Below are 26,001 nucleotides of genomic sequence, written 5' to 3'. Positions count from 1 at the left end.
GTACAGCAGAAAGACAACCTAATTTCTATCCTAGTTCATCATTCACTACAAGTTCTTCAGTTTACATATTCAACAAATGTTGCTGATTGTGTAATGGTAAATAAAGCAGACTTTGTCCTATCTTCATAGGATTTATAATCTGTTGAAGGAATCAGACATAGTATATACAAAGTATATAAATAGCAATAGTGATGCATACTGTGGAGGGAAAGAACAGGATGCTATGAAAGACTAATAATATGAGGTCTTGATCTAGAAAGGGTGTGAGGAAGGAAGTGATGCTAGAGCTGTGACCTGCCTGAAGTATCTAGGAATTAGCCTGACTTAAAGTGGTAAAGAAGCCTTCCATGCAGAAGGAATAATAGATATCTATCTCACAGAATTCTAGTAAGGATTAAATAAATAATATACATGATAATTCCCCACCTAGGCCTGTCACAAAGTAGGTTCTTTAAAAAAAAAAAAAAAAAACTTTTTTAAGGTGGTTACTTTGAACATCAATACTTTTATCATCAGAAAGCCAAATAAACCTTATCGTTTAAAAACAGTCGAAGCCCTAGGAGGAACTGAATTTGCCTAGGAAAATGTATTTGCTGAAACAAGAGAGGATCTGGGGTGGTGTCCTAGGGAAAGACCATTGGGGTGAATCAAAGAGGATGAGGGTGCAAAAGAACCCAAGAATGGTCATACAGGCAACAGAAGACTGGAGACAGTGTTGTAAAGGTGGAGGAAAGGTTTTTGAGGAGAAAGGATCATGCTAGCAGCTTGGATGCCTGTCCCTGTCAAGTGACATCAAGACTGGAGATAGGTTATGGGGTTGGCCTTTAGGAAGGACATTGGATGACCTTTAAGATCAGTTTTAGGTAGAGCAAAGGAGGAAGATAGCAGAAGCTATGTGTGAAGAGAAGAAGTGAAAGGAATATGTGTGACTTGGAGTTCAAGAAGTTTGATGAGAAAGGGAGTGATTGCTTATAAAGTGAAGAGAGTGCAAACAGGCATGTCGTTTAAGGATCTGGTCTGAGAGGAAGTGGCTGATGGTGAGAGCTGTTAAAGACATTAGCAAGAAGGAATAATTGATGGAGTACATGGAGGTAGAGGAAACAGGACAGAGTGGGGTTGGGAACCAAGTGGAGAGGTATACAGTAGAAAGAGTGACAAAAGGGGGAAAACTGAAAAGAAGAGTTGGAAAACATCGTGTTTCACGGTCTCCATTTTCTCCATGAACCGGAGGCAGGATCACCTCTGAGAGTGAGTGGTGCAAGAGTTGAGTACAGTGCTTTAGGAGAAAGGTAAAAGGTTTAGAATGGTCCCCATAATGAAGAGAAACCTACAGGAAAAAATGAATTCCTGAATAATTCCAATAGCCATGCAAAATTTGATATAACTATGTTTCTGTTCTTACTTAATATGATATTCATGTTTATATAATACAGTTATAATTTACTCAGTGCTTTTACATATACTGTCTTATTCTGTCCTCGAGTAACCCTATGAAACAGACAGAGGCCTGGATATATTGATTATCACACCTTTGTCTTCTTTCTCCTTTTTCTTACAGAGAAAGTAGTCAATCATCATATAAAAATTTATTATCTACTGTGAGCCACACATTGTGGATTCAACAGCAGACGAAATAGACACAATGCTGCCCTCACCAACATTAAAGCCTAGTTGGGGAAACAGACTAGTAAACAATTATAGTACAAGTGTGAGAAGTATTAAAATGGGAGAAATACATGGTTTTATGAGAACACATACGAAGGGTAATGTTGCATATAACAGAAAACCAAAGATAACAATGGTTTAAGCACACAAGTCCATATTCGCATGTGGAAGAAGGTTGACTATAGGCATTCTAGGACTGATATGGTGACTCCATGAAAACGTGAAGAACTAGGTTCCTTTTATCTTTCTGTTCTGCCATCATGAGTACTAACTTCTGTTCTTAGCCGCTTGGTCTGAGATATCTTTCGAAACTCCCAACTTTTATGACAAAATCCCAGATAGCAGGAAGGAAAAAGGGAAGAAGTGCAGAAGAGTGCACCTCCCAGCTCAGGTGGCAACTGTTAAGGAGCCTCTGCGGTTCTTTTGCACAACCTTCCTTCTTACATCTCTTGGTCAGAACATAGTCAAATAGCTACTCCTAGATTGTTTCAAGGGAGTTTGGGAAATGTAGGTTTTATTCCAGGCAACTATGTGCTCATCTTACAAAACAATCGAGCTTGTTTTATTAAGGATGAACAGGAGAATAAACTCTGGGGTATGCAATTCTCAGTCTCTGCCATAGATAGCCAAACCCATCTAGGGTGGTTGGTGAGCATATAAAGGAAATTTAAGTTATTTACTAACTCACCAGTAACTTTATTTTACTTACAAGTAAACTATCATTAAGGAAGGTACGTCGCCACAGTTTTCATAATGAGTAGATAGCATAGCAGAAGCTAGTCTTCATACTCCCAAACCCAGCATTCTTTCTCTTGCATCATTGCTTTTCATGTGATAATATGTGCATAGTATTTGTAATTCAACTAATAGACAAGTTTAAGATAGAGCTTTACTTGCAAATATTCTAAATATTTTAAATCTAGGTAGTATTATATACATTATATTAAAGTCTAGAAAGATTAAGAAGTCGGTAGAATTTAGATGTGGTTCATAGAAAAGCTTTTTATAATGGATTTAATTTAGTTTTGTTCAGAAACTCATTTGGCTTTTAAGACACAATCATTTCTCAGTGTTTGCAAAGTGTTTGCAAATTCTTCCCACTGTGGGACCTGCTATTATATCATAAGGAACACTGGTGAAGGCTATTCCTGAATGCCATTTATTTTAAAAACAAACCTTTCCTACTAAAAACAAATGTTTCTCCATCTTAGTGCTATGAAAAATATTTCATCTTAGAAAACCCACAGTGGAGTGAAAATAGTGTGATGACAAAAGGCTCCGAAGTGAGGAACAGGGAGTATGTGACTTTGGGCAAGTCACTTCTAGCCATAAAATAAAATGATGACTTTTAAAGAATGGGAATGAGAATAAATTAGGAGAAAAATGGTAAGTCCTTAAACTTTGAAATAAACAGATAACGTTAAACTGTATTTCATTCATTAGCTTAATTTTCTTCTTCTTCATTGTCATAATTTACCTATTTAGGGATTTCCTTTTCTTGGCCTGTTTCCCTCTGAAGAGAGGGTAAGTGTGCAATGGAATCATTAATTGTCGATGAGCAAGTTGATGAGGATGGTGAAAAGGCTTGGATGAGGCCTTTGCTGGATAAGCAGCTTGTGACTTTCATTGTGTCTTTTTAATTTGAGTTGTTCAATGACAACCCTCAAGAAGATATTTACTTTTTTTTCCCTGGGTATTGTGCCTGAATGTATGATATGATACTGCAAAGTGAGTGTTGGTTTCTTGACATGCCCTCACATTCTTAACACTGCGGCTGACTATGCATATTAATACCTGGGAGTGAGTGAATGAGAAGGAAGGATGAGTAAGGAGACAGGAAGGAAAGAGAGAGACTTAAGAAATCGGCACAATACATTTTTATACTTTTCTCACCAAACCTTTAACCATAGACTGTTGTAAGGCCTAGAGAAGATTTTAAGGCCTGGAGAAGTCATCTGGTTTTCAAATTGTGTTCCATGGAACCCAGTGGTATGTCAGGGCCAAATGAATGGGGGCTCCTTGTAGTTAGGAACATGGACCTTGAATATTGTAAAGATCAAATGAAGTCATATCACTCCTCAACTTAAAACTTTTCAAGACTCCTTTTTGCCTTCAGAATAAAGTCCCCTTTATATTTTGCCTTAGCTTAAAATACAAAGTCTTTCATGATATGCCCACTCAGTGCCCACATGGTATATCCTGGTTCATTCCTCATACTTTAGATTCCAATAGTACCAGCCTCTTCCTGCTTCCCTGAACTTGTCAGGCTGTTTCACAACTCACTGTGTTTACACTTAATTTTCCTTCTACATAGAATATTTTCTCTCTGTCCAACAGTCTTCCCTGCTTCCAGCTCAGTTATCACCAGACTTAAATAGCCACCCAGCCCTATCCCATCACTCACTGACCTTTGATCCTGCTCTGTTTCTGGTATTAACACTCATCACAATCTAGAACAATATTCTTAATGTATTTGTTTGTGTTTTTTGCTTTTCTCACTGTGCATGCTCTCCCCACGTAATCTGGGCTCCTGTGGCAGTAGTCAACAAAAGATCTTCACTTCATGCCTCTATCTTTCTCCTATGCTTTTAGCCAGCACACTGAGATGGTCACTGTACAAGATTCCTTCGAGGGATGCATAACACTTCAAATTTATAACAGAATACCTCAAGCTAATGAATCCTACACTCCAACGCTCCAACCTCCAACGTGTTTCTCTTCCTTTGTTCTCATCTCAGTGAAAGAAACCTAGAAACCTGGGCATCATCTTTCATTCTTCCCTCTACCATATTTAGTCATTTTATTTTTGACAGTTCTTCTTCCTGAAATTATTCCAGGTCTATCCTGTTTTTTATATCTCCATTGTAACAACTACCTGCCCTTTTCTTGCCTTAATTACTTATTGTATTATTTCAGTACAGTGCTGTCCAATAGAAATGTTATTTTACATTTTCTAGTAGCCACATTAAAAAAGATAAAAAGAAACAAATGAAATTAATGTACTTTATTTAAACCAATATGATCAACATATAATCAATTCAACATGTAATCAGTATTTTAAATTATTTACATGACTAACAAGTTGACACTAGTCTTTGACAGAGGCCTTGGTGCCTCTCCATTTTGGCATCTCTAGAGGGCTACTGGAGTATCCACAGCATGATAGCTGTCTTCTGTCAGAGTGATCCAAGAGAAAGCAAAGTAGAAGCCACAGGTTTTTTTAAAACTAACTTTTGAAGTCACGCATCAACATTTCCATAATATTCTGTAGGTTACAAAGATCACCCTATTATAACCAATAGGATGTTGATATGTAAGGGAACTATACAGGGCATGAATAACAGAAGACAACCATTGGGGGCCATTTCAGAAGTTGGCTCCCATTGAATGATGCATCTATAGAATTTCTTTAAGTCCTTCTAAAATGCCCTGATTTGTCTTAGAGTAGTCTCACATATTATTCTCACCACAAAGGAATTCTCGCTTGTTTGTCTTCCCGTTTGCCTTTCTAATTCCTGTTTAGCCTTCACCAGTGGCATCCTTGTTCCATGTTATCAGAGTATCCTGTCTTTATCCTGTCATAGCACTCACCACATTTTATCATAGTTGCCTGTTTCCCCCATTGGACTCTGCGGTCACTGGAGTAGAGATCCTGTCTTTCTGTTTCATTGTCGTATTCCCCAGTGCCCAGTACAATGCTTGGCAACACATTACAGGTTCTCAGCAAATAGCTGTTGGTTGGAAGATGAAGGAAAGAAGGGTGGTGAGTAAATGTCGATGAATGATTTACCAGATATCTTGTCTCTTCCACCAGACTCCGAACTCCTAGAGAATCGTGCCCCTTGTCTTTCATTTTCATATCCAGAGGGTATAAGATAGTATCCAGTACATATTATAGCTCCCTGATATGTATCCCTTTCTCTTTCCTTCTCTTTCCTCCTATTTTTTTAATGAAGTAAATATTTTGAGAGACAGCATCTCATTGGGTCTGTAATTAGTGGTAAATCTGATTATTTACAGAAATTCACCTTCTGATTATTTCTTGTTTCAATTATTGCTAGTTTTGCCCTGTAAGTCAACATTGTAATAACATTTCAGATAATTTATATTTGTGTTTAATAATCATATCAGGGTTCATTCAGGCTTACGTGGGTACTTTGAATATGAAAGATATTTTGTCAATGGTGAATAAATTCAACATATTGGTAAGTGTTTGTTACTGAGTAACTATGGTGAAGCTTCAGATTGTATGAGAAGTAAATTGTATTTCTAAAATCTCAATTCTGTTAACACAAGGAATTGCTGACATGTAAGATGAAATAAATTGTTTCCGTTTCTAGATTTGAAATTTAGGAGAAAATTGACCTGGTACTTTGGCATTTGATTGTGTTTAGGGCCATTTTTCTTCAGCTACTCTGCTAGCTATGTAGAAAAGGCAGCAGGTGAAAGGGAGGCTTGTCAACAGTGCTGGCCCCACTTCCTCCCCTCCGAACGTGCAACTCCAGGGGTAAATTACCAAGAAACAAACCGGGGTAAAAGCAGTAACCCAGAAAATTAAATGTGGTTACGTGTTCCTCTCCTTTTATTTCCTTTAAAAATCATTGCCTTGCCTACAGCCATGCCATCCTGAATGTGGCCGATTGCGTCTGATCTTGGAAGCTAAGCAGGGTTGGACCTGGTTAGTACTTGGATGGGAGACCACCTGAGAAGACCAGGTGCCGTAGGTGTGAAAAAAGAAATCATTGTCTTATTTTACATCTTTCTTCATTTTTCTACTTTATAAATTTTTTTTTTTTTGGTTTTTATTTTCATATTCCCTACTAGAGGTTATTAAAAGGGCATGAGGCTTTGGAATTGAACAGAACAACATTCAAATTCTGACTGCCACTCTTTCTGTCTGTGTGTCACTTTATGTTCCTGAATCTTATTATTTTAATGTGTAAGATAAGGGTAGAAATGACCCTTCATAAAGTTGCCATCAGTTTCAGTAATGTATCTTACATAAAACGCCTAGTGTGGTCTTTGGCATATAGTAGAAGCTCAGTCAAGATTGGGTCGTACCACCCTTCCCTTGTCTGTTTTACCTAACTCGAAGAATTGCTTAGCAGGGTGTCATGGTGATCAGGGTCATGTTGCCCCAGGAATAAATGACTCCTCTATTCTGGCAGAGAGGTATCCATCTGTCAAAACTCTTCTATTCCCTTCCTAAGTTTACTTCCCAGACAACCAAAAAATGCGGTCCGAATGTATTGTGCTTTTTCTTGTGCATGTTTTCTTTTTTCTCCTTGTATTCCCTTTCCCTCTTTTGCCTTGTTTTCTTCTCCTTCCCTTCGGTGACGATTGATATTTTTAGATCCCTACTTACTTCCACTTGCTGGTATCACCAAGACTAGTTCGTCACCATATCTGTCTTTATCACTCCATAGAATCTAGACTCTGGGAGAAGGACCCTCCTGTGAAGCCTTTGTTCCCAAGACTCATAGCTGGGATTAGTCCCTGAAGGCTTTACTTGGTGGTCTGCCAGTAAGTGGTTGTTTGGATAATATGTCCTTCTTTTTCTTCATATCATCTTCAGAGAGATAGATCTGTGTAGGAAGAATGTGATGGGCCCTACAAATAAACTGGGGTATCCAAATCATGTGTTAGTGGCCTGTTAAAACAGGTTCATGTCAAAAGTGATGAATAGTTTTTGTGGATTTTTGAGCAAGTTGCCAATCGATCAGCTACTGTTTAATGAGAGAGAAGCACTACAAGAGGAGCAAAAGCCCAGCTGCCTGTTGGGGAACCACCTGCCTTTTCTCTTTACTTCATTTTCTTGCTAATGAAGGAACCAATTGGTTTAGAGCGATCAATGCTGACCTATTAGGATCAGACATTGTTTTGGCATTACCAAGGCAATTAAATTCAGCAGGGTGAGGATTAGAGAGAGAAAGGCTGTGAGAAAGAGAAAGGAGACTTTTTATTCAGAAACAACCACTGTTGTGTATGAGAAGGATTAATTTAAAAATAATTAATCATCAGAGCATTTTCTTTCTTGGTAAAATTATCAGAAGATTTATTGACATTAGTTCTTAGATTTGGGGAGATAGGAAGCTTTGCTTCACTTATCTGACTTAAGGTACAAACTTTTATTATTGCCCTCTTTCCTGCTTAAAGCTGCGACTCAAAAAGCCTTCTCTAAGAGATTGCATTGTGTAGTAGGAGGTAGTGACCTATATGTGCTAGATTTTCCAAAGTGGCTCTGATTTTAAATAGTCTGGCTGTTCATCATTCCATTAACAGATGATATGACTCAGAAATTGTTAATCAGTCTATCACCGAAGACTTGAGAGCATAATGCATAACACCCTAAGAATAGGGTTCATGAACTGATCGTCTTGGCACACACACTCTTCCTAATTCTTTCAGCCAAGCGCAGTATCTTTCACTTAGATGCTCAGTAAATATTCGAGTAAACTGACAGACTGGCTGGATAAATAAGCAATTGAGTCTTCAAAAATGGGTTGAATTTGAAGACTTGATATTCCAGGGTTAGGGAATCAGTAGGAATAAGTGTCTAAAAGCAGGAATCAGTAGAAGTTAGGGAGACCATAGGTCCTTTTAGAATGCAAAGCATCTCCTAAAGCAGGTGTTCCTAGACTTTTGGCTTTCACCAACCTGTGCAATTTCCAAAAGTAATTTTGCTAAGTAAAAATGCTGTCACTGTTGTTCCATAATAGCAAAATATAGAGTGGATATAATTTTGTTTTCTAAAAAGAGCAGTTATTTCAATTTATTTATATTTTGCTATATTTTAAAAATTCTATGTAGTTCTTTGAGTTCTGCAGGAGAGCTGTTTACACAGACACAGGCAATGGCAATGGCCTTTTGGTCCTTGTAGAGTGCCTCTCTCAGAGTTGTCACTAAGATTCCGTTTCATAGATTGCCGATGGTATGCCCAGGAAGTAACTAAAGCATTGTTGCCACCACCTCTTTATAATAAGAGTGGAGCCATAGATCAGCTTAAGTAGTGGTAACTATGAATGTGATTCTCTGCATGTTCTTTAGAGTGGTATACGATCCTTGATTTGGAAGCGGTTTCTAGATTCCATATCTGATTGATCTTCCATTCCCCCACTGGTTTCTCATGCTTTTTGTCTTGATTTATGTGTCACCTAAGGATGTTCCTCTTTTCCATTAAGAGCTAAATATCTCGAATAGGAGGAGCTACTGTTTTTACTTCAGAATGTTCCCTCTAGTTTTTATTGGATAACTGCCTCTAAAATTGCCAAAGAACTTTATACCAGTGGTCGTGCAACTTTTCTGATCATGTGCATCATTAGTTAAAACATCAACATCATTAGTCATCGGGAAATGCAAATCAAAACAATGAGACACTACTTCACACCCAGAGGAATGGCTAGAATCAAAAAGTAATAAAAGCAAGTGTTGGCAAAGATAAAGAGAAGTAGGAACACTCATAAACTGCTGGTGGAAATGTAAAAATGTACAGCTGCTTTGGAAAACAGTCTGATAGTTCCTCAATAGGTTAATATGGTAAATATGACTCAACAATTTTAATACTCTGTATATACTCAGGAGAAATGAAAACATGTCTATTTGAAAACTTGAACATGAATGTTTATAGCAGTATTATTCACAGTAGCAAAAAGGTGGAAAGATCCCAAATGTCCGTCAACTGATAAATATACAAAATGCCATATAGGTATACAGTGGAATATTATTCAGCCATTAAAGGGATGGTATTTAAAAGGATCAGTAATGAGGTACTGATACATGCTACAACATGGATAAACCTTAAACACATTATGTAAGTGAAAAAGCCAGTCACAAAAGGTCATGCATCCTATGGTTCCATTTATATGAAATATTCAGAATAAGTAAAGCTATAGAGATTAAAAGTAGATTCGTGGTTGCTTAGGGCTGCGGGAATGGAGAAGTAGAGAGCTGGTAGCTCAAAGATACAGGATTGCTTTCTAAAGTAAAGAAAATGTTCTAATATTGATTATGGTGATGTTGTACCCCTATGTGAATACACTATAAACCATTGGATTGTATACTTGAAATGGGTAGATTGTTTGGTATGTGAATTATAACTTACTAAGGCTGTTAAAAATGTTTTCAAGTGAACACCTTTAATACAGCATATTTATTCACTTATAAATTATGTCTACTCCTGTACTATTGCGCACATTATAAAACATAGATATTTTTAAAGTATACAATAAAGGTAGTGGTAATATAATTCTAGTATTTTCTTTTTGTAAATCAGAATCAGTGAATCAGAATCTTCCAGTCAATCCCCTGAAGTGCATGTACCCCACTTTGGAAACCCCTCTTTTGACTGCATGGTAGAGACCGACATATGTGGGACAAGCTTGTGTGGGAAGGCTAGGTTTTCCAAGTCCGAAGAGTCTGTTATGATTGTGCTGTGAAAATGTCTGAAAGTGTCTCTACCTCTCAGGGAAAATGGAAGTCTTCTGTGTTCCTATAGCCCAGCATCCTCAGATGTGACAGTCCCAGCAGGGAGGTATTTCCTATCACCTCCTCGTACCATCAGAAAGAGGTTTGAGTGGCATGTGATAATAGTCGATGATGGCTCTATAACTGCATATTTTATAATTACTAGAATATAGTTATTATGTATGTAAGACTCTACAGAGAGAGAAAAGAGAAAAAATTCTATTCCCTACTGAATGACATAAAGCTGTATTTTTATTAAGAGCTTTGACTGACAATATAGATCATAAATCACCAACATGAACCTTGAGGCACCAGAAGCCAGAGAGAAAATATAACTTATAAAATGTACCATTCTGGTATAGTTTAATGTTCATTTTGCCCAGGATTTTAGAGCTATCATATACTAAATTAAGTCATCTAATTTTTATTCAGCATTTTCTTTCTTCAGGTGAGTTAATCTTCTTGATTTTTTATGCTATTTCTTTATCATATTAGTTTATAATAATTTGGTTATTTCTGTATTCAAGCGATTGGTTCTCGAAAAGGCAGTAAATGATTACTGCATGTTTTTCATAAAATGTTTTATACTATAAAGTCACTCTAAAGTACATTCAGTTGTGAATGAATACAAACACCCAGCAATATCCAGCACAGGGCTAGAAGCATAGTGCAAATTTTAATACATGTGTATGTATAGGTGATGATATTGATATTGAAGGGTTAAAAAAAGAGTATTTTAATATTTCCTGGCTCTATTTGAAATGTACAAATTACATGGTATTGCATTTTTTGTTTTTTGGTGCAGCAGTGCATCATTAACAATTTATTATAGTTTATCAAGCCATGAAACAGACCACATCTTGAGCATTATCTCTCTGGTGAACAAAGGTGCACATTTTATGTATCGAGTTAAAAGCAATGAAACTTTCCCAGGAGCGGTAAGCAGAAAGAAGGTTGGCTCTAGATATAATACATGTCTTTAAAATGTGGTAAAAATAAGTGTAAGATTCTTTATTAAACACTCACCTCTATTAATTAATCTCTATACTATAAATTATCACAGATTTCCTGCCAGTTAAAGACAGTTAAAAGATCAAGTAGAGAGTTTTGTACATGACATAGTCCCTAAAAATAAATTATTATTGCACTATTGTCATTTTCTCCCTTTGTTTAAATATCCTTTTTGCTAGTATAAAACCTGTAGTCTAGCACAACTCAGGATTCATTCTTGAGAAAGGATAAGACAGTGTATCATAAAACACAATTTATGTGACCCCTTAAAAATGTAGCTCTTATAATGACATTTTAATATTTCAGAAGTCATGAAGGTTTAATTTTAAGTTCCAGTTTAAATGATTTTCAGGTTTTTGGTATTAGTATTTATTAGAAACAGAGTCACTTCAAGGTTAAAGTTTAGAAACAGAATAGGTGTTATTATACATATACAAAGAACTACTGGTTGAAGGATTGATGGGGACTGCCATTTTCAACACACTTCACTTGAAAAGGACCATATCAAATCTCTGTACACACTAAATTCAGTTGGTATGTTTGTTCCCTTTCAGTCAGTATGACTGAAATACAGTGAAGAGGTAGAAAAAAGCTAATATACCATGTGCAGAAAATACACAGATAGCTCAGTATTCCAAAATATCTTTGTTTCCTTTTCCTAAGTGAAAAACATAAAGCTATAAAACAAATCATATAAAAATCTAAGTAAATGGTCTGTAACCCTAACAGCTAATACAGGTACTAAGTTATACCGTATTTCTTTTTCCTTTTCTTTGAAAGCAAAATAAAACAGCCCCTAATGTTTGCGAGCTGATGCTACTGTCATATACAAGTCAAATAGGAGAGGGGCCCTAGTTGCCACTAACACAGTCTGGCTCCAGATAGTTAAACTGTGAACCTCAAAGCTGTTTTACTAAAGCGGCATTTTTGTCGGGGCAGTTATATGGACACATTTTCTTGGCACAAAGTGCACATCCGAACATTTAAATCTAAATATGCTAACAGCTGTCTCTTGAGCAAAAGCATCATAAAACCAGATTTCACTTGAGTGAGAAAAATACTTTTTCCATCATTTTATTATAATATGTCACTTGGAGATTATATTTCACTTTAGATGATAGCCCTATGGGTTGTGGTTAGAAAGGGTATCTGAGAAGGTAGAATTAGTATATCCTATCAGTGTGAGGTGAGCATGTATATTTCAAATCAGAGTGATGCTATATAGCTATGAGAACATGGAATGCTGAGGAAATGGACTATTTTTCTCTCTTGATTTTCAGACCCCTTCACCACAGTTTTCTGACACACACTGAATTCTCACTTCTTTATGATTCTGCATGAATGTGTTTGGCATCTGGGAAAGTTCTTTTCCCAAGAATTTGTGGAATAGCTTATCTATTTGTCTGATTTCTCCTCTGGGCACAGATGGAACAAAGCAAATGATATACTTTTAGAAGATTCCTCCCAAATCCATAAGTTGTATCTTGTGGCTGTTACTCATAATTTCTGTCATACTGACCAGATACTATCTGCTGAATAATGCATATTAGATACATGATCCCTTCGTATGGCTTTTGTCTTGTAATTCTAGATTTACTATAATCTCTTCCTAGAGCAAACAAATATGTAAACATTTCATTCAGAAACATAATAGTAGTTGAAAAAGATATGTGATTTGATGATTTAATTTGAGTTCCTAGTAAACGAAATGTTCAAGAGTAAATTCTTATATGTGTCATTGTTCATACTATCCTTTCTTTCTAAATAATACAGAATGTCACTTTAGAGATACATCAGATACATAGTTTAGCCAAATAGAAAGTCGAGACCAAAAATATCACAGAGTGGATTTTTGGCACATAAAAATAATTCTGAAAATGTATCCCAAATCTAAATATTATTATAATTTTATTACATTTTTAGTAGTCAGAGTTTTAAAATTCAGGAACTAGAATTCTCAGTACTATCACCTGTTAAACTGAGCCTGTTATTACCATATTGCATTATTGTAGTAGACAGTTTCAACTGAAGTCTGAAGAAGAGCAAAATAATTGGTAGCAACTCATTTTTCTCTAATTCTATAGTCTTTTCTTCTTTCTTTTGATAATTATTTTACTTAAGCTGAAGATAATTTATCATGGATGTTGTTATGTTATTTTGGAGTCTTTCCTTCCTGTGAAATTTTGAGGTGGCAAAATTTCTACTACCTTAAATTTATCCTCACCTGACATGAAGAGTTCTCAAATAGAATTGTTTCTTAAAACTTGTATCCAAAATGGGATAAAATAACTAAAATTAAATAGTTTTAGGGTTTTTGCTTAAGGTTGTGAATAATAGTTTACCAAATAATATAAAATTTAGCAGTATAATATTATTCAATATCTAATAGTTGGCCCGGTATTTTGTTTTAATTTATAGGCATATTTTATTTTTTAAAAACAATGCTCTTCATAAAGATATCTAGCAAATCTATTTCTTAATATTTGCAATATTAATCAGTCTCATTTATTTGACCATTCTGGTTTTTACTAATTAATTTTGTACATAAAATTCATAATTTTTACGCTATCGTCATTACTCTTGTAGTATTTGCACTTACAATAATAAACGCAAAATCAAACTTCAGCTAATTAAAATTTCAATATAAAAAGTACAGAAGGAGCTTTTCATACCAAGTTGCATCTAGCATGCTTACCTCTATTTAAAAGTGAATAATCAGATATTAACTGTAAGTCCTAATGGCATACTGCTTTGGTTGTTATACTAATTAGATTTCACAGGATCCTACATGCCACATGATCTTTGATCATGAATACATTCAGGGATGCCAGAAATGACACTGAAGCAGATCTTAGGCTTTTAGTACCTTTCTAAAGGCTAAGGTTGAAGCCAAATAGCAGATAGCTAAGTCAAAGCTAAAAGAATCCTGACCATTTAGGTTTGACATGAAACAAGTGTATTTTTGTTAGTATATTCTATGTAAGATGAGACAAAATTAATTCCCCATGAAGCCTGGAGATCTTCTATCCTAGGAACCCTTTTCTGTTGAATTGGCCACCATATTCAAGCATTGTCTTCTTTTGACATTTGAAGTCATTCAGGAAGTATCAAATATACCCCAGTCAACTGTTTCCCAATCTTTGGAGGCCTGAAAACACTGATTTTCCTTATCACTTAGGTGAAATACTAGTTATGAAGACCTTCTAAATGTATATTTTGGAGATAGGTTATTCCCGTTTGTAAATGCTAACTGATCTAACTTCTGTATTAGCTAAACACACCTTTGCTGGTGGGATGCATTTTGCATATCCAAAAGAACTATTTGCCAGAAGCCTATGTTCAGAAGAAAGATAAAAAGGAATTTATATCTGACAGCAATCTTTGTCTCTTTTAATACCATTTTATTGAATTCTTCATAAGGTGACGACTACTCAGTGAGTCTAAAGGTACACAAATTAGGCCTGGAGAATCAAGCACATTTAATGTCGTAGCAGAGAAGCAGTAAAACTTTATATGATGCAGTATGCTTTATTTTTATATAGCCAATTCACAGTATTACAAGACACTTTACAGAAAGAATCAATTGCAAACTTAAAGGAGAAAGAAAACTTTTAAGGTGAAATTTAAGTACAGAATATACTCTTAATTTTGCACTTCCAACTGTCTCAGAATTACTGTGCCTTAGGCTTAAAGTTTTCCCACTGAGCCCTAAAATGCCAGCCTGCCTTTTAAAAGGGGATACTGGATGACTGAGGAGGGGCGCCATGTTCCTGTGCACTTGGCCAGTTGTCCAATACAGAAGATGCTGTCTCCACTACAGCCCACTCAGTCATCCTTGGATTTGGGCAAAATTCCACCCAAGTCCATTTTCCTGTTTATATCCGTAGTTACCATCCTATGCCTTCAGCTGGACATCAACATCTTTGCCATTTTCTCCATTGTACCTTCTGAGTTTTTTTTCAGTCTTTCTATTATCATTGAGTGTTAGTGTGACACATGCGTGTATGTGATTTTTTTTTTTTTTTTGGCTAACCATTTGATACATTTACAAGAGTCATTGAAAAATTTTTTTTTAAACTTTAAGACCATTCCTTTAAAATGTTCTTAAAAACATTATTACCTGGACTTTAAAATTTTTATGAAACATACCATACATACAAAAGAGTACATATATTGTTTATGTACAGTTTAAATGAGTTTTAATAAAATGACCTATTGTTCATTGCTAAGTTCAAGAGATTGAACATTACCAATACTTTTGACATCTTTACAATATTGGGTCTTCCTATCACAAACACGATGTATCTCTCCATTTATTTTGGTCTTATCTACTGTCATTCAATGAAATTTTATAATTTTCTCCACATCTTGCATATCTTTTGTCAAGTTTATTCCTAGTTGTAACATTTTTTTTTGCTATTGTATACATACACTATATTTATTCTGCGCATTTATTACAAAATGTGTAGAAATGCAACTGACTCGGATTTTGATCTTGTGTCTAACAAACTTGCTGAATTCTCTTATATATCATACTTATTTGTAGATTATTCAGGGTTTTATACATGGGTAATAATTTCATCTGTCATTCTCCCCACCACACCTCTGCCATTTCTTTTTCTTACTCTGATCATGGGATCTCAAGATAATGTTGAACAGAAGGAGCAGCGGTGGTCATCTTTCTCATATTTGTTTGTTTTTCATTTTAAAGGGCATGTTTCTATTTTGAAATTAATAAGATTTTGATGGAGGCCCATTATTAGGTTTAATAAACTGCCTTATGTTTCTGGTTTGCTAAAAATTTTTAAAAATTTTCAAATAGTGGTTGAATTTTATCAGTACTTTTTCTGAAAATGTTGAGATGATCATATGGTTTTTCTCATTTAAAGTTAATGAATAATATTCTAAGATTTTCTAATGTTGGACATAACTGAAACTTCTGGAATAAGCCTAATTTGGTCATGATGAATTACCTTTTCATACATCATTGATTCGTTTTGCCAAATTTTATTTAGTTTTGCATTTTTATTTATGAGTCAGGTAAACTAGAATTTGATTGTACTTTCTTTGTCTGCTTTTATTTTCAAGTTTTATCAGTCTCATAATATGTGTTGTAGAGTATTGGCTCTTTTTCTTTTCCCTGAAAGAATTTGTATAATATTAAAATTTTTTCCTCAAATGTCTGATAGAACCCACCTATAAAACCTTGTAGGCCTGGTGAGAAGACTATTAGCTATTAATTAAATATCTTAATGTTTATAGGGCCATTCTGGCTTTCTATTACTTGTTGAATCCATTTTAGTAATTCATGTTTTTTAGCAATTAGTTCATTTCAATTAGGTTTTTAAATTTATCGACTTTAAGTTATTATTGTTCTCATCTTCGTATTTCCTAATTTTTATTACTTATTCCTTCTTTGACTTGTGGGTTGTTTGGAAATACATTTAGCTTGCAAATATATTTTTTAAGTTATTTTTAAACAGAGAGAGAGAGAGAGAGAGAGAGAGCGAGAAAGAGAGAGAGAGAGAGAGAGAGAGAGAGAGAGAGAGAGTGTGTGTGTGTGTGTGTGTGTGTGTGTGTGTGTGTGTGTTTTCCAGTTAATTGATTATGGTCAGAGAATCTGATCTATGTGATAATAATCCTTAAAATTTGTTGATGCTTGTAGTCTTCTTTTTTTTTTTTTTTTTTTCCTTTTGTAAGTAAATATCTTCTGTGCTTGAAAAGAATGTGTATTTTCCAGTTGGGGGGTACATTATTCTTTATGTCCATGTTAATTTAATTGTATTGCTCAAGTAGTCTGTATTTTTTCTGACTTTTTGTCCAATTGGGCTACCAATTGCTGAGAGCTCTTTACATCTTCCGTAATAGATTTGTCCATTTTTCATAGTTTGACACTTTTCGCTATGCATATTTTGAATCTATATTAGATACATACACATTTAGAATTGTTATCTATTCCTGGAGCACAGTGTTCATCTCTCTTCATCAGGATTCCCCTTGATTCTCTTCTTTATTGACTCTCCTGTTTCCTGTATTCCATGATTTGGGATAAACTCTCATTTTTGTAGAAGATACCCTTCAATGGGTTTCTGAATGACATTCATGAGAAGTAAACTTTCTGAGACCTTAGATATCTGAAAATGTCTTTATATTACCCTCACATTTGTTTGACAGTTTAGCTACATATAGAATTCTAGATTGGAAATTATTTTCCTTCCAAAACTCAAAGGCATTTTTCTATTGCTTTCTAGCTTCAGTGTTGAGAAAAATGAAACTGTTCTAATACAAAAAATAAAAGTAAAAATAAAAAATCTAATACATCTCTTATATGTGACATGCTTTGGGTTTTTTGTTTTGTTTTGTTTTTATCTCTGGAAGTTTGTAAGCCTTTCTCCACTCTAATGTTCCAAAATTTCACATTCATGTGCCTAGGCTAGTTCCATTTTTATCATTGTTCTCGGCTCTTTAAATATGAAAACCCACATCTTTCAATTTTGTGAATTTTCTCCTATCCACTTTCTCTGATGTCTTTTTCTGAAATTTCTAATATTTGAATGTTGGTCTTCCTGGACTGATCTAATTTTCTTATCTTTTTCCTCTTATTTCCCTTCTTTGTTGGTGGTGAGTTCTTTTGGTTTTGTTTTACTTTTTGTCTTTTAGCTGTACATTCTTGGGTATTTCCACATTTTAATTTCCTAACTTTCACTTTTAATTTTAAAATTTCTGCTATCACGTTTTTAATTTCAAGAGCTCAGTTTTGTTCTTAAACAGTTATCTTAAGGTTTTCTGTTTCCTCCAATGTTTCTTTTACATTTGTTTGTTTTTGCATGTCTTCTTATATCTGTCTACTTCATGAGGAGTAATTTCTTTATATATATAGTCAGCTATGTTAGTTATACAGTAAGGAAATGGAAGTCCTTGCCATATCCTTTTAAAGATCTTTTCCAAGGAGGAATCTGAAGATCTCATTTTTAAGAAGAACTTACTATATTCCTTCTTTATATCACCCTGTTGATTATATAACATTTCATAGATTTGAAAAATTAGTAATTCTACTAAAATGAAAAAAATGTATATGGAAAAATAATATTTTAGTTAAACATGATTATGGAGGGAGAGAGATGAACAACTTAACAATTACTCTTACCAGATATTATAACTGGAAATTCCCAGGAGAATCCAGAATTATGAAAGTGAGTGAGAGATAGTTCTGGGTAAATCTAATAGGAGTGTGTGTGTATGTGTGTGTGTGTGTGTGTGTTGTGTGTGTGTGTGCGTGCATGTGCGTGTGTGCATGTACATGCTCTTAATTTTTATGAATCCAAGAATGAAATATATGGTAAATTGAGAAATAAAAACACAAAGTAGAGGTTAAATCTTGTTCTTCATCTTTAGACGATAGATTGATCGCTCCAGCCTCAGCTGTAACAATTGTGTACTATCATTAGTTTCTTATATTCTTAAAAGGTGCTATAATAAATAATATCTGTCCCTTCATTATTAAATAGAGAAGATGATTTCATTCAGTTCTGAGTAATTGTTTTCAATGGAAACACTAGTCCTACCCCTGGAGTAGTTTTCTTGCTTTGCCTGACATGGTTTCTCCTGAGAAGAATGAATTAGGTAGCGGTATATAGTTACATACTAAAATGCATCTTCTACCAAGGAGTAAGAAATCATTATGTAAAATGTTTACTTTTCATTTATCTACATGTCAGAATAGACTTGTAATAAGTTCAACCAAAAATTTATGTACTCTTTGAACAGAATAAGATGGTTATAAAAGAAATATAGTAGGTTCAGGTAAGTGAACCTGATGAAATATTAGAGACCTCATCTGTCAACTCAAGAAATTGGTTCAGATAAGCTCAAGAAACTTATCTCTGCCTTGGAGAGCAGCCTTTAGTACACGGCAGGGTAGGAGGGTTGGGTGAAACCAAGTAGGATAATGCACTTAAAGGAAATTATGATACACAATATATTCAGATGGAAGTCATTGTAATTCTAATTATCCAGTCCATTCAGGGTGCTGGATAGCTTTTTATGATTATAACCACTCCAAGAAGGACAACTATAAGGTAATAAGCATACAAAGCTATTGAGTACCCAGAGTGCATAGATGGGGTAAAATGAATGATATCAGAATACATCAGCTTGTCTCCCATTTTCTTTGTACACAATTGCAATAAAATTTGATGTACATTGCAGGGTGTTAGGCAGTTTCTTAGTGGTTGATGATTTACATAATGATTTCCCTTTTATCAGAGAGTTAGCACAGCTCTTGTTTCTGCATTTAGAATAATTTTGTTACAGCCTTCATTCTGTTTAACTTAAATGTCTATCTGCATACACACCTTAATCATTCGAGATGTGTATGTTTCATGTAGTAACCTCCATACGTGGTATTTATATTACATAGATTGTGGGAAAGTACTGACACTGAGAATGAATTTTCTTTCTCTTAATTTTATTCCTGTTTCTCCTACCACACTAACAAATATTACCAGAAAAAAAAAATGATTCATCCCTAGAATCCCCTTCAACATTATTTGTAGAGAAAGGTCCCTATTTAGTCAGACCTTAACCAAACTGTGTGTACTTAAGTCTTGCAGTCCTTCTGCTTGAATCATTCCCTCCGAGCTATTCTTCACATGCATTGCTTTCTTTAAATTTTATTTACTTTGTATAACATCTTACTTTTTTTTTTTTTTTAAGTAACTTTCCTTTGTGGCCTCCCATGCCCTTTAAGAAGCAAGGGGTAATTTCGAGTTTGCTTTTTTTGCCCCTGAATCTTGAGTATGCTTTCTGGTTGTATTGAATGAGACATATAAGATGGAATGCTTGGTTTTATTTTCCTGTCATAGTTACTCCAACATGGTTTTTCTGGTTGGCTCAAGGTTAATTGCTTTGGGAGAGTTTTAGCTAAGTCCAGATGTACATTTTTAGTTTAGTATAAAATGATGTTCGAAACATACTACTTCTGTTTTAAAGGAACCAGAATTACTCAGTGTGCAGTGAGTGTGTGTTTGTGTATGTGTGCATGTCCATCCCTAGCAACTCAAACAAGGCTTCAATTTTCCATCTTGTCCTTTCCCACAGACCTTGTCTTCTTGAAGAAGTTTGTTCAATAATTCAGATGGTTAAATTCCACTGAACAAGAAATGATCTGATATTGTTTCCAGAGTTCAAATATCTGGTAACCCTTCATGCTATGGTTAGCAGTGATAGACAGCAGTCTGGAATTTGTAGTTCCAGGCCTCAGCTTTCTAACTTTAGGTGCTTGCTGACTTCCCATCCTCTGGATACAGTGATTATCATAGAACTTGCCTAGAAGATTGTAAGTACTTTCAGGTCACATACTTTCTAATTTACACTAAAACTTCTTAATGCCAATTTCTAGCACAATAATATATATCTTATGATTGGTCGATACACATTTGATGCTAATAAAAAGCAAGATACAGACAATTCATTTGTCCAGATAAGCCTTTTCACAGTTTCTGTTTAACATGATTTTAACCAAGCTTATGTTTTATTATAACATTGTCTATGATTTGCATTCTGAGAAAAAGCTCTTGTGGACAACTCAACAGCATTTCTTCCAATAATTTTACTGGTACTTATCAAGTCCTGACACATCTCGCCTCCTGACTGCTCTTTCGGTGCTAGTTTTATCAAGAGACAGAATTCCATAGATGGAAGGAATATTGAGATGTGAGTCAGTCCATAGTCCTGTCTTAAAGACAAGAACATATGAAAGACAACTATAAGCCTCTTCCCCCTCCCCCACCCCGCCCTCAAATCTCTAGAGTGATGGCTATCACATCTCAGCTGCTCTGGGAGACCGTCTTGTGATTTTTGGACATTGTGTTCCAAAGATCATTAAAATGTCACTGCTAACTCTGAATCCTTTTCCTTGTCACTATAGTCAGGGAAAAAAGCCAGTGACACTATTCTAAGAAACAGTAGATATATCCATGGGTCTATCAGTGCTTTCAAAGCCACATAAAAGGTATTGATTTTATGCTGATTTCTATTCAGGGTTAGTTCTCTCTGTAGATATCTAGTATGTGTGTACATGTGTGCACACATGCGCACCTGAAGGTGTTAGGGGTGTTATCTGCATACATAAATTTTTTTTTCAAATTTGTTTAAAACAAATGTATTTTAAAACATTTCATTAATTGGTTTGTTCATTCTTGTGATTATGCTAAAAATGCGAAGTCTCAGAAATAATTCTTTTATTAGATACAGTAAGTTAATAATTTATTAGATTTTCAAATAATGATATTTATAATAATTAAACATTTCTAAGTATCAATAAATGCAATTCTAAAGTTTATAGAACATAACTTTTCTATGGTACCTCCTCTCACTCTTATGAAGTTTTGATGTTGACATTTTAAAAACTTATTTTTTGGAAAGATGCTAGGTACTGAAGTAGGATTAAATATTACTTACCTTGACATCTGTATATTCCTATTCCAGTTTTGATTGTTAATATTAACTTTTAAACCTGAATGTTAAACCAGTGTTAACAAGTTTATATGTACCTCCCAAATCTAAATATGGCAGAATGCTTTCTGAAAGTGCATATTTTTTTATCTTAAAAAGGAAACTATCACAGTGCTTTCTTCGGCAGAAATTAGGTGTTTTAGTGATATACTATAATGTGGGAAATATAAAGATGACTTAATCATGATTCTTATATTTAGTGAACTTAAAACTTATTAAACAGGGTCCAAAGCTTAGTAAAAAATTTTTCTGAATTTTAGATTATTTTCAATAGTGTTCAGGGACTTTCTAGAAATAGCAAAATAACACATTTTACCCTAATCTCTTGTGGCTGTGTAGCCTTCTGAGGAGAGTAACCAGGAAGGACTAACACCATGATCCTTGTCGAATGCTAGTCCCTAAGTTTTTGGTGCTGGTCACCACACAGATAGCCACTGGCTCTGAAGCTTAAAGCTAATAAAAGGACCTAACTACCCCTCCCCCAAAGACCAAGAAATGCACACACGTGCATATGCAAACCCTACAGAGAAACCTAGAGCGGGTAGTGGAGAAAAACATGGAGAAAGAAACAGGGGGAGAGAGAAGTCCAGCTTAGAGTTTTCAAAGAATCTTGCAGACCTTTGCCATACTTGTTTTATGGCAAATGTAAGATGCTTTTGGCTAGAAGGGAAGACATTTAAATATATCACAGGTAGAAACTGATAGAAATTATGTCAGCTTTAGGGAAATTATTGGAAGACTAGAAAGAGACTTATGTGACCTAAGTGGAAAATACAGAGGGAGAAGCGAGGGACTTATGAGGGGATTACTTTGTAAGGTATGTAAATATCTAATCACTATGTTGTATACCTGAAATTAATATAATATTGTATGTCAACTGTAATTTAAAAATAAAGGAAAAAAAAAATGATAAGCTAGGGAGCCTGAACAGCCCTTCCAGGGCTTCCTAGCACCAGATTGGTGGGCCATGGTCTCCGTGCTGAGAATGCCAAGAATGTACTCTTCCAAAATGAGAAATAAATACAGAAAATGATAAATTTGTTTTTTCTGAAAATATGAATGAAAAGGGTTTTATCTTGTTCTGCTTCATACTTTAAAGTGTTCTTTTTTTTCCTCGAAGTATCTGTAGATTGATGGAGTAGGATTTTTTTTCTAGCTTCTGTAGCACTGTGTTAGATTTTTTAGAAAATGGGTTATGTCAGTCTACACCAACCCACTGAACCCCCAGCTCACCACTGCAAAAATAGCCTGAGGAAGTGACAAATTAGTGTACCTCATCATATTGTGATTAGGCTTAGAATATTTTTAATAATGAGTGTAAATCCATATGGGAAGAGAATAAACTGGCAATTTTTACAAAGATATAATTTCCAAGAGATTTTGGAAATATTTAAATTTTAACCATTTTAGATTTGGGGTTATGAGTAAGCCGAAGGTATGGTTAAGATTCTGTCATTAAAGGCTCAGACACACTTGTCTTATTGTTGAGATGCATGACTGATGGCCCAGGTGATGGTAAATTTTATGCGTTACATTTCTCATGGGATTCTTGGTGGTAAGGTGGGGTGGACATCTAATAGAACCTACTTCCTTTACATTGAGATGTCGCGATTTGTTGTTAGTCTGTGGATAATATTGTCTTCTTTTGTTTTATTTGCACTGTTCAAAACTATATGCAAATTTCCCCTATGGTTTTATAAAAATTAGAAATAGACATTGAGGCCATAAAAGATACAAGAATTTAAAGTTTTTATTAATTTTTTCAATTGTAATCCCAGGTTAGATGCTGTATAACAGTTTGGAGACATGAAAAATCTGCAACCACATAATATTTATTGGATTCTTTGTGGATGCATGCCTTATTTTGTGAGCCAGCCTTGTTTACATTATTTTCAGTGTGCCAGCGTGCAGATTACAGAAAGATTAGGAAACTGAGAGATTTATTATTTACAGAAGGGGGACAGTAGAGTCTATTGCTTTAGGAAAACATACAGCTCAGAGAGGCAGCCTGTCCGACATTAATGAATCATGGCAATGGCAGTGACCTTGAGAAGTCATCTATCTCATTCACCCTATGCTTGCAGAGGTCTGCGTCTCACAGACACCTCTGGGCAGAACAGACCTGTCTGTCATGTGCTGGATGAGATCCTGGAGAGGAGGGCCTATAGTCTCCTCCCTCGCTCCTCCTGGCCAGTGTTCATCTGGTAATTTTGAGTGGTTTTAGCATACATAACAATCACACTGGGTTGATTTTATTCATTGCTGCCTGATTATTGGAACACTTTTAGAGTTTAAATTTCTGTATTTTGGAGAGAGAGAGAGAAAAAAAAAAGTTAAACTAACAAATAAAAGGACTCATCTGTGCACAATACACGAATGGTAAATTGTCCCAGGCGGACTGGATCGCCTTTCAGTAAACTGATACTGCTGAGATCCATTAAAGCAGCAGGGGGCTGCCAAGTATTCACGTCCTAGACTCATCAACTTGTTTTTTTGCTGACCAGTCAGTCAGTCAGCAAGAGCTATGTGATAAGCTGGATGATAAACATGGTTCTGTTGCAGAGACAAAATGGATCACAGCAGAGAAGAAAAAATGTTTCAGATGAGAAAAATAAATGCCAGGAGCAAGGTCCTTTTAGATTAGAGCAAGTCCTTTCAGATCCAAGAGAATCTCATTTCCCATATGGAAACTATGGTGGAGGATGGGGCATATTTAAAAATGTCCCACACTAGGCCCTTAGCCTCAGACACTTGCAAGTCTGCAGAACATTTTGAGGGAAACTCTTGACTCTGTGGCACATTAAGGGCAAATTTCAGTGCTTGCTTAATAGAGTAGAGACATTTGTTGCAATGAAATGCAGATCTGTTAGTGTGAATTTATTGTGCTGCTGTAGTATCTTTATTATTTCCTATAAAATACAATCTGATTTAAAAATAACTAGCCCTGTGACACTTACAAGGTTGAGTCTGATGGGATGTCCATTGCAGATGAATAGCCCTGTAAATAATTTATACCTTTTGTCACTTGTGTATGGATTCCTTAGACTTAGAGTAATTAGCGATAAGTTCTGGAGTAAACTAGAGAGTGAATACCAGAAAGTCATGTAGGTTAGTGAGTTCTATTGATTCTTTAAACTAATTCTATAGTAACGACTATGGGAAAGAAGCCAGTGTTTTTCCAAGTCTGATTAATAGCTGATTTAATTCATAAGCCTTAAAGCCCAAAGCAGATTCATTTGTTTTCAATTCTGTTTTATGCATTGAAGCTTGGCTAGTTTATTCAAATGAGGTACATTTATGACTTTTAATATGATTGCCCTCCCATTTACACAGAAATTTATACATTATATTCAAAGAGGCAGGACGAGTGAGTAGTAGTGGCTGTGAAACAAAAGGCGGTGATCTGGATTCCATACTGGGTATCAGTTCTCTACTAATGCTGACATAATCAGGTCCCTTATATTTCAAGGAACAGAAATCTCAGACTAACGAAACAAGCTGGGAATTTACAGTCAGGATACAGGGATAGCAACAGAACCAAGGAAGGAAATGTGGTCAGTGCCCATCACAGACTAGAAGAGGAACTAGAAAGTCGTTATGAGCTCATGTTATTTTTATTTCTCCCAGGGCTGTACAGACTTGTCGCTCACCACTGCTTCTACCTGCAGACAAACTTTCTTTTCTTTAGTGAGAAATATGTGGCCAACCATGGTTGCCTTCATTTCAGATTTATATTATCTCCCAATTCCAGAAATACCAGCCAACTAGCTAGAACTCTGATTCCTAATTCCAAATTCCTGGAAATTGAATCCGATTGGCCCAGCGTGCTCAGGTAACCCAAGAACTGTGGCCAAGAGGACAGGGTGTTTCAGCACTAGAAGGACAGTAGGGCAAAATTGCCAGTTTTACCTAAGGTATTTCTTAATCCTCCCCCTTTACCTACATCTCTTCTTCTGTGAGTATTAAAAACACTTTTAGAGCAATTACTTCACAAGGTTCAGAAGGGAAGAAAAGACCCTGGAGATGTTTCAGGCAGAGGAAATAGCAGGAATGTGAAGCTGTACAATGTGCTGATTCAACTGCATAAGTTGATACTAGTCGAGCATCAAATGAGGAGTAGGGATGGCCTGAAAATTAGACTTGAGGAACAAGTGATTTGGAGACTCTGTTAGGAATCTAGGACTTTATTTTGATGGTCATGTGTGTATTTGTTTATCTATTCCCACCCCACCAGGGAGTTGGTCATTGAAGGATTTTAAGCAAAAACTGACAGATTTTGCATTCTCAGAAGCTTACTTAGGCAGAATTTTGAAGAAGGAGTTGGATAGAAAAAGGCAAGAGTAGGGG

The 26,001-nt window shown here is 35.4% G+C and overlaps 1 protein-coding gene and 1 pseudogene across 2 annotated transcripts in view; both read left to right on the top strand.

Annotated features, from left to right (window-relative positions):
• Positions 1-26,001, top strand: part of BTBD9 (BTB domain containing 9) — a 363,080-nt gene that overhangs the window by 184,037 nt on the left and 153,042 nt on the right. The window lies entirely within an intron of this gene.
• Positions 6,274-6,392, top strand: LOC118606586 (annotated as a pseudogene).

Source organism: Rousettus aegyptiacus, unplaced genomic scaffold (genome assembly GCF_014176215.1).
Source record: "Rousettus aegyptiacus isolate mRouAeg1 unplaced genomic scaffold, mRouAeg1.p scaffold_m13_p_1, whole genome shotgun sequence".
NCBI lineage: Eukaryota > Metazoa > Chordata > Mammalia > Chiroptera > Pteropodidae > Rousettus > Rousettus aegyptiacus.
Note: the sequence above shows the minus strand (reverse complement) of the source record. Positions and strands in the feature narration are given on the sequence as shown.